We start from the raw sequence: 10,868 nt of genomic DNA on the forward strand, positions 1-10,868 counted from the left end.
TTTTGTAATAAAAAAGAAATCAGGAAAATGGCAAATGTTGATAGATTTAAGAAATGTTAATAATACTATGATTTCTATGGGGCCCTTACAACCTGGATTGCCCTCCCCTTCCATGGTGCGAAAAGGATGGCCTGTAATTATTATTGATTTACAAGATGCTTTTTTACTATACATTTGCATCCTAAAGATAGAAAACGTTTTGCTTTTTCAGTTCCCTCTGTAAATCACATGGCTCCTGTTAAAAGATTTCAATGGAAGATTTTACCTCAGGGGATGATGAACTCTCCTACCATTTGCCCATATCTCATATCTGTTTTATTACAATCCAGTAGAGATAAATATCCTACTGCCTTCATAATTCATTATATGGATGACATACTCCTTTCCATGGAATCTGAACTTTGTTTATAATAGTTATATGATGAAGTCACCACCACTCTTCAAAATCATGGCCTATTTGTTGTGCCAGATAAAATTCAATTGAAAGCACCCTTTAATTACCTAGGACATGTTATGGAAGAGTCTAAGAGTCTAAGATAAAACCTCAAAAAACTCAAATCTCTGTGCATTCTCTATATAATCTCTACCGATTATATCCTAGCCTTGTATGTGTTCTGCTGGCTGTATGTGCTAAGCTCTTTGTTCCTTGCTCCTATAAAAAGGCTTGACTGCAGAAATAAACTTGTCAGTCCTTGCAGAGACTGTCCAAGTGTTGTTCTTTCAGGTTTGCTATTTCCAAGTCCTGGAGAGATATCTCCAACAGTATACTGATTGGTGCTTTTCTTTCTGGCTTACTTCAGTCTGTATAATAGGCTTCAGTTTCATCCACCTCATTAGAACTGATTCAAATGTATTCTTTTTTTTTTTTTTTCAGGGCGGGCTCAGCGGTCGGGCTCGGTGAGAGGCGCAAGCTGCGCAGGTCTGCTCCGTTGCGGGGCTGAGCCGCGAGGCCCGGGTCGCCGCCACCGCCGCTTACCCGGCCTGCGCTCCCGCTCGCCCCGCTCTGCCCGGCCCGCCTCTCCGCAGCCCGCGCTCCCCGCCGACGCTGCGCTGCCGCCTAACCCAAACCTCCAAATGTATTCTTTTTAATGGCTGAGTAATACTCCATCGTGTATATGTACCAGAGCTTTCTTATCCACTCATCTGCTGATGGACATCTAGGTTGCTTTCATGTCCTGCCTATTATATACAGTGCTGCGATGAACATTGGGGTATATGTGTCTCTTTCAATTCTGATTTCCTTGGTGTGCATGCCCAGCAATGGGATTGCTGGGTCATAAAAGAAGAGAAGCGAAAAGCAAAGGAGAAAAGGAATGATATAAGCATCTGAATGCAGAGTTTCAAAGAAAAGCAAGAGATAAGAAAGCCTTCCTCAGCGATCAGTGCAAAAAAATAGATGAAAACAAAAGAATGCAAAAGACTAGAGATCTCTTCAAGAAAATTAGAGATACCAAGGGAACATTTCATGCAAAGATGGGCTCGATAAAGGTCAGACATGGTATGTACCTAACAGAAGCAGAACATATTAAGAAGAGGTGGCAAGAATACACAGAAGAACTTTAGAAAAAAGATCTTCATGACCAAGATAATACCTATGGTGTGATCACTCACCTAGAGCCAGACATCTTGGAATGTGAAGTCAAGCAGGCCTTAGAAAGTGTCACTATGAACAAAGCTGGTGGAGGGAATGGAATTCCAGTTGAGCTATTTCAAATCCTGAAAGATGATGCTATGAAAGTGCTGCACTCAATATGCCAGCACATTTGGAAAACTCAGCAGTGGCCACAGGACTAGTAAAGGTCAGTTTTCATTCCAATCCCAAAGAAAGACAATGCAAAAAAATGCTCAAACTACCGCACAATTGCACTCATCTCACATGCTAGTAAAGTAATGCTCAAAATTTTCCAAGCCAGGCTTCAGCATTATGTGAACCATGAACTTCCAGATGTTCAAGCTGGCTTTAGAAAAGGCAGAGGAACCAGAGAGCAAATTGCCAACATCCACTGGATCATCGAAAAAGCAAAAGAGTTCCAGAAAAACATCTATTTCTGCTTTATTGACTATGCCAAAGCCTTTGACTGTGTGGATCACAATAAACTGTGGAGAATTCTGAAAGAGATGGGAATACCAGACCAACTGACCTGCCTCTTGAGTAACCTATATGCAGATCAGGAAGCAACAGTTAGAACTGGACATGGAACAACAGACTGGTTCCAAATAGGAAAATGAGTATGTCAAGGCTGTATGTTGTCACCCTGCTTATGTAACTTATATGCAGTGTATATCATGAGAAACACTGGGCTGGAAGAAGTACAAGCTGGAATCAAGATTTCCAGGAGAAATATCAATAATCTCAGATATGCAGATGACAGCACCCTATGGCAGAAAGTGAAGAGGAACTCAAAAGCCTCTTGATAAAAGTGAAAGTGGAGAGTGAAAAAGTTGGCTTAAAGCTCAACATTCAGAAAAGTAAGATCATGGCATCTGGTCCCATCACTCCATGGGAAATAGATGGGGAAACAGTGGAAACAGTGTCAGACTTTATTTTTTGGGCTCCAAAATCACTGCAGGTGGTGATTGCAGCCATGAAGTTAAAAGACACTTACACCTTGGAAGGAAAGTTATGACCAACCTAGATAGCATACTCAAAATCAGAGACATTATTTTGCCAACAAAGGTCCATCTAGTCAAGGCTATGGTTTTTCCAGTGGTCATGTATCATTGTGAGAGTTGTACTGTGAAGAAAACTGAGTGCCAAAGAATTGATGCTTTTGAACTGTGGTGTTGGAGAAGACTCTTAAGAGTCCCTTGGACTGCAAAGAGATCCAACCAGTCCACTCTAAAGGAGATAGTCCTGGGTGTTCTTTGGAAGGAATGATGCTAAAGTTGAAACTCCAATGTTTTGGCCACCTCGTGTAAAGAGTTGACTCATTGGAAAAGACTCTGATGCTGGGAGGAATTAGGGGCAGGAGGAGAAGGGGATGACAGAGGATGAGATGACTGGATGGCATCACCGACTCGATGGACATGAGTTTGAGTGAACTCCGGGAGTTGGTGATAGACAGGGAGGCCTGGCGTGCTGCTATTCGTGGGGTCACAAAGAGTCAGACACGACTGAGCGACTGAACTGAACTGAACTGAACTGAACTAATGGCAGTTCTATTTCCAGTTTTTGAAGGAATCTCCACACTGTTCTCCATAGTGGCTGTACTAGTTTGCATTCCCATCAACAGTGTAAGAGGATTCCCTTTTCTCCACACCCTCTCCAGCATTTATTGCTTGTAGACTTTTCGATAGCAGCCATTCTGACTGGTGTGAAAAGGTACCTCATTGTGGTTTTGATTTGCATTTCTCTGTTAATGAGTGATGTTGAGCATTTTTTCATGTGTTTGTTAGCCATCTGTATGTCTTCTTTGGAGAAATGTCTGTTTAGTTCTTTGGCCCATTTTTTGATTGGGTCGTTTATTTTTCAGGGACTGAGCTGCAGGAGTTGCTTGTATATTTTTGAGATTAGTTGTTTGTCAGTTGCTTCATTTGCTATTATTTTTCCCATTCTGAAGGTTGTCTTGAGAAAGAAGAATGGAACTGGAGGAACCAACCTGTCTGACTTCAAGCTCTACTACAAAGCCACAGTCATCAAAACAGTATGATACTGGCACAAAGATGGAAATGTAGATCAATGGAACAAAATAGAAAGCCCAGAGATAAACCAAGCACCTATGGACACCTTATCTTTGACAAAGGAGGCAAGAATACACAATGGAGAAAAGACAATCTCCTTAACGAGTGGTGCTGGGAAAACTGGTCAACCACTTGTAAAAGAATGAAACTAGAACACTTTCTAACACCATACACAAAAATAAACTCAAAATGGATTAAAGATCTAAATGTAAGACCAGAAACTATAAAAATCCTAGAGGAGAACATAGGCAAAACACTCTCCGACATACATCACAGCAGGATCCTCTATGACCCACCTCCCAGAATGTTGGAAATAATAGCAAAAATAAACAAATGGGACCTAATTAAAATTAAAAGCTTCTGCACAACAAAGGAAGCTCTAAGCAAGGTTTTACTTTTAAAGTAAATGTCCAATATTAAAAATTTGAAGATTTCACATCAAATTAGAGGTTTCTATCTTTCCTTGTGGGGGGGGGTGGGATACTATAGGATCAGTCATCAATTCAGTCAGTCAGTCATGTCCAACTCTTTGCAACCCGATGGACTACAGGACACTGGGATTCTCTGTCCATCACCAACTCCTGGAGCCTACTCAAACTCATATCTGTCATTTCTGCGATGCCATCCAATCATCTCATCCTCTGTCATCCCCTTTTCCTCCAGCCTTCAATCTTTCTCAGCACCAGGGTCTTTTCCAATGAGTCGGTTCTTTGCATCAGGTGGCCAAAGTATTGGAGTTTCAGCTTCAGCATCAGTTCTTCCAATGAATTTTCAGGACTGATTTCCTTTAGGAAAGACTGGTTGGATCTCCTTGCAGTCCAAGGAACTCTCAAGAGTCTTCTCCAACACCACAGTTCAAAAACATCAATTCTTCAGCACTCAGCTTTCTTCACGGTCCAACTCTCACATCCATACATGACTACTGGAAAAACCATAGCTTTGACTAGACAGACCTTTGTTGGCAAAGTAATCTCTCTGCTTTTTAATATACTGTCCTGTATAGGTTGGTCATAAACTTTTCTTCCAAGGAGCAAGTGTCTTTTAATTTCATGGCTGCAATCACCATCTGCAGTGATTTTGGAGCCCAAAGTTCATCTTTGCATGAAAGTTTCCCTTGGTATCTCTAATTTTTTTGAAGAGATCTCTAGTCTTCCCCAATTTATTGTTTTCCTCTATTTCTTTGCTTTGATCACTGAGGAAGGCTTTCTTATCTTTCCTTGCTATTCCTTGGAACTCTGCATTCAAATGGGTATATCTTTTCTTTTCTCCTTTGCCTTTAGCTTCTCTTCTTCTCACAGCTATTTTTTAAGGCCTCATCAGATAAACTTTTTGCATTTCTTTTTCTTGGGGATGGTCTTGATCACTGCCTCCAGTGCAGTGTCACAAACCTCCATTCCTAGTTCTTCAGGCACTCAGATCTAATCCCTTGGATCTATTTGTCACTTCCACTGTATAAGAGGATACGAGGACAGTTTATCTGATTCTTCCCTCTTAAAAATACGATAGGATAAGGGTGTCTGCACCCTCTATAGGATAAGCAGGTCTGCACCCTCACAGGTAAATGAGTACATGAAGTTGTATAATAGCATTTATTCCTTAGGATAAACCACATGTGCTTTTGTTCACCATGATTCTCATTTCCTATTATTGAATAGATTCCCAAAGTATACCAAAGTCTCATGTGAGTTATCATTCATCATTTTGGGGCAGTTATATTTCATTTATTTATCAGTTTGTCCTCTACTCATTTATTGAAATTCATGACATAGCGAATTCTGTGCTTTTTCAAAGACTGTAAGAGGATTCAGCAACAATTTGATCTGTACTGGGTATAAGTTGAGACATTCTTGTCATTAGATATTTGCTTTTAGATACAAAAAGAAAATCCAAAAGGTCACTTGAAATATATTGGCATTTGAAGCATGGAGAGATTAAAGTATTACCATATTGCTGCAATCTGACAAATCATTATGAATTAATTATTAAATTGGCTTTTAGTCACTGGTCGTTCGAAGGTCATACAGCAACTGAGACAAATCACGTTGTGTGCTTTCCCTCTTATGTTTTCATTACTGAATTTCTCTAATTTCAGTTACTAAATAAATTATGTTAGACAATCCAAAACAAAAAAAATACGAAAAAAAAAAAACCATCCAAGTAAGTTTTGTTTTTATTTTCTTTACATTTCATCAGTGCTCATACTTGAATAATTAGGATGTGGTCATAATTTTCCATTTGCATTAAACATGTTTTAAAAACCTATCATCCTTTCAACAATTAACAAATACATAATAGACAATTATTGGACTGCATCATTTTCTAATTACTGAGCATAAGCCTATGAGTAAACCACTCTGCCCTCATCCAATTTGCATTCAGGTGGGCAATACACACACAACAAGCAAGACAGATAAACCAATTGTAAAATGCATTGTTGTTTAATGCTGAAAAAAAACAAAACAGGGAAGAGTGACATAAAAGCAAGAATCAAAAATTTTACAAAGTTTGACCAGGAAATAAGCTAACTTTTAATATAAAACTAACACTTGAATCAAAGTCTTGTGGAATCGAATGAGTTAGTTTTACAATAATATCTGCTGCTGGTGCTGCTAAGTCGCTTCAGTCTTGTCCGACTCTGTGCGACCTCATAGAGGGCAGCCCACCAAGATCCCCTGTCCCTGGGATTCTCCAGACAAGAATACTGGAGTGGGTTGCCATTTCTTTCTCCAAAGCATAAAAGTGAAAAGTGAAAGTGAAGTCGCTCAGTCTTGTCCGACTCTTAGCAAACCCATGGATTGCAGCCTACCAGGCTCCTCCGTCCATGGGATTTTCCAGACAAGAGTACTGGAGTGGGTTGTCATTGCCTTCTCCAAAATAATATCTAATTATATACTTAGTCAATATTGTTATATATAGTGTGTTTTGCCATTTTTTTTACCATATCAATATTTCTGGAATTCCATACTGCTGCAAAATATTGCAATACAAACTCACACAAACAAAAAAACACAATATATTTTTTAACACAATATATCTTCAGCTTTGTGATGATAAAATGGGTAAATACATATGTAAAAGGTATTTACATGTTTGAAGTGCACATCTAAGATGTGTGTACTTTAAGTTAAATATATTTCATCTCAATTAGAAAAATAAAAACAACAACAATAATAGTACTACTACTACTACAATATCTTCATTATTACCCTCACTGTTTGAAACTTTATTATCTCTAAGGCCTGTATGAGAGATTTTCCATACATTATTTTATTTAGTAACTATTAAAAACTTTGATAGAGAAATATATATGTGAAACAATTTGCTGAAAATAAATACTGTGCACTACTGGAGATATACTAGTGAAAAATAATACAAGATGATTCTCCTCACAGATCTTAACTGTAGTGAGTAAGACAGATATAAAAAGTTTCACTAATAAGTGTTTTTTTGTTAATTAGCTACTATATTTCTTCAATGATTAGGACACATTTCCCTATGTTCTTCCCTTTTCCCCCGGGTAAAAGGAAATAACCACCAATGGCAGTTATTCTCAAGCTTTGTAAACTGATGACACTTTAATATTCTTAAATTTATTCAGAACTCCAAGGAGCTTTTGTTTATATGTATATACATTGATACTTACCACATAAGGATTAAAACAGATGTTTAAAATATCTACTTAGAACTTTATTTTAAAATAACACTGTAATCATCATATGCTAAAAAAAAGAACCTATTTTAGTAAAAAAAATAAAGAGTCAATATCTTCTAAAAGAATAATTGCATTGTTTTCATTTTTGTAAATTTCTTTGATATGTGGTTTCTGGTTTCTTGTATCTGCTTCCACAGTGATCATGATTCAATATTTCACACTATGCAGCTTCTGGATAACTCCCTCTACATTGATAAAAGAAAAAACATCTTATTAGTATTGAGAAAGTAGTTTTGACCTCATCGGGCTCCTGAAATGGCACCACACTGTAAGATCTGCTATTCTAAGGGGGAAAAAAAAAAAAAATCCCCACATAACATGGGGAAGGGGAAAAGAAACTACAAGAATGATAACTCTAACAATGGAGTCAAAAGGGAATTTAGTTGCTGGGGATACTACTAGTAATGTTAATCAAAATCTGGTGACTCAATCATTATGGGGAATCTGTTACTAATCACCTCCATTACCTAAAGTATATCAAATAAACACTGCAGAGACTTTTAATTTAAAGTGAGGGATTTAAACTATATCCTCAAACTCCCTCTGCAACATGAATATTCTATCATTTTGCAAAATCAAGATATTCTTGGAGTTTCTTCCCACTGCCATCCTGAAGATTTTGCATAGCAGTGAAGGATAAATAAAGGAACAGGAATGTGTTTCAGAACACAATTGCCCTGCTCACACTTGAAATGCTGTTACTGAGAAAGCTTCTAAGATGAGCACTGTTCCTTAGGGAGCACAGACCTTTAACAGAAGAGGGGTGAGCATATTTTGAATTAATTATTGGTCCCTAGAATGGTAGAATTTAAGCCAGTTAACAACCAGAAGTAGTTACTAAGCCCTTTAACCTGAAAGGATACTAACACAGCAGAGATTTCTCTGGCAGGTACAGTGAAGTAATGGTGCCTGGGATCAACGGAAGTATAATTTGAAGGTTCTGTGGTCATGGTCTCTTTTGATACATGTTTAAACACAGCTTGTACTCAGTTATAAACTGCACTTGACACAGATGCTGGTTTACCTGAAAATCTTATTCCTTTCAGATATAATTTTGTAACCATTTCGTGTTCTATCAACCACTTATTCCTGTTTGGGGCTCTGTCCAATCAATTCAACTTGATGCTTTGTAAATTATAAATGACAATGTAACTGTATTTCTAATATCTGTTTATAAAATAAGCAGCATATTTCAAGTAATAATGGAACTTTTGTATGTTGTGTGCTTTTTAAAATTCTTGTGGGTGTTCTTTTCCTAATTGTTTTATTTATAAAATATCAAGGGTTCTTTAGCTAGTTTGTCAGATCACTTTTTTTTTTTCCGAAAAATAATGTCTGAAAAATTTGGAATGACTCTAAGTATCATTATGTATTATATAATCAAGTATAATCCTACATTTAGTTGTCTTGGAAAATATAATCCAGTGAAAAAATATCCTTCTAAACCATTTGTCTGTCAATTGTTCTTTCAATAAAAATGACAAAACTGTTTACAATAAACAATTGAAGATATACTTATTCTGTTAATAAACATAAAAAAACACACAATAAGAAACAATGGAAAAGCAGAAAATAGCAAGAAGATAAATGAAAAATGAATTGTGCTAAATGTGTAGGCTAATTTCTATAGTATCAAAACTTTGCTAATTAAACTTACTTTGTAATTATAGTATGATGCATATAAGTCAAATCATCATGCTATATATCTTAAGCTTATACACTACTCTATCTCAATTATATTTTTTTTAAATGAAAGGAAAACAAAAGAAGCTCTACATATCTGGTTCTCCATATTTTCAGTTTGTTTTATGACTCTAGCTGAGTCAGGCTTTCTTTCGTTTGTCAAATATTTACACAAATTTACTGAATATGTTCATAATTGTTCTGCCTTTTGACTTTTTTGGCTATTGTGAATGAGAATTTTCCTTCATAATTTATAAGTAATTATTATGGACATACAGGGAAGATAGTTATTTAGAGAAAAATAAATTATTTTTATTTAGTTATGTCAGTAAACTATCAATTCTAATTTTTCATGCCTGTTTTAGTGCTTCAACATAAGCTATATAAATAAAAAAATAAGAAGTATTTTCCTAAACGTAGTTACTTTTGTTGCTTGAATGGGTTATTTTTCTACTTAGCACCTCTGAAACTATGCTAAATAAGAAGGGATTTATAGGTAATGTTTCATTAGAGGCTAATTTTATTTTTTCTCTCCAAAATTTATTTTCTTAAAATTCAGTTTAACATATCAAACTCTACAGAAGGTAATAAATGAATTAAATTCTCACTCCTTCCATTCCCCAGTCATTGACTTCTCTTTCATAGTCACCATTAAACTTTTTATTGTCTTTTAGAATATTTTTATTAGTTTTTTTTTTTTTTCACTTCTTCAAATAGGGAAAAAACTGTTTAAATTTAGTCTAGTTCACTCTGATTGCTTTCTATCACTCCATGAATGTTCTAGAGGCAGCCAAATGTGATGTTACCCAGAGGAGCTCTGAACCGAGGCCACAGATTCAAGTCATTTTCTCAATATCCTGTCCAGAGATGATGTCTCATCTGTAGTATTCCTCCCCACCTTAGTTGTATGGACAGTTAAATGAATTAGACGTGTGTGTGTGTGTGTGTGTTCAGTCGCTCAGTTGTACCTGACTCTTTGTGATCCTATGGACTGTAGCCTGCCATGCTCCTGTAGGCATGGATTTTCCTAGGCAAGAATACTGGAGTGGGTAGCCATTCTTTTCCCTGGGGGATCTTCCTGACTCAGGGATCAAACCTGCATCTCTTGTGTCTCCTGCATTGGCAGGCAGATTCATTAGCACTAAAGTCACATGGGAGGCTCAAATGAATTCCATGTACCTTAAATATGAGGCATTAAGTAAATGATGCTTAATAGATATGTATAGAGATTGCCTGCCAGAGAGTAAGCACTCTAAGAGCTAGCTATATTTATCAATCTTCACAAATATTGTTGAAGTTGTATTTAATAAGTCTAGATCTCCATCTTATTCTAAATTATTTCCACACACACATATAAATATCTTCTTTCTACTGCTAAATAGGCAACATCTTAGATTACCTGTCCTACCTGGACTACTCACATTCTAAATTATTTTTCTAGAAATAGAGTGTGTGTACTCACTAGAGGAGGTGTGCAGGATGAACCTCTGAAGTTTCTAAAGATAATTTTAAATTTTATATTTACTTCATGTTTAGAAAGTTGGAAAATGAAGACCTTAATATTTGACCAAGGATTGTGACCCTGCTGACCACAAGCATCAGGAGAACTCCAATTAGGGAAGGAACGCAAGGAAAAAGTGTCCTGAATGGAAGTCTCTTGCCACTAAAGGGGTTTAATAATGAGACTCATAGAGTAATGTATGCATGATCAAAAGAATTTGCATATTGTGTCAACTATTTTTTAAGACCATGTTCCAAAATTGAGGGATGGCTTTCAAATTTTCCCCATGAC

The sequence above is a fragment of the Bos grunniens genome, chromosome 11 (genome assembly GCF_055505025.1).
Source record: "Bos grunniens cultivar Pamir isolate PY7600 chromosome 11, Bosgru_T2T1.0, whole genome shotgun sequence".
NCBI classification, from domain to species: Eukaryota; Metazoa; Chordata; class Mammalia; order Artiodactyla; family Bovidae; genus Bos; species Bos grunniens.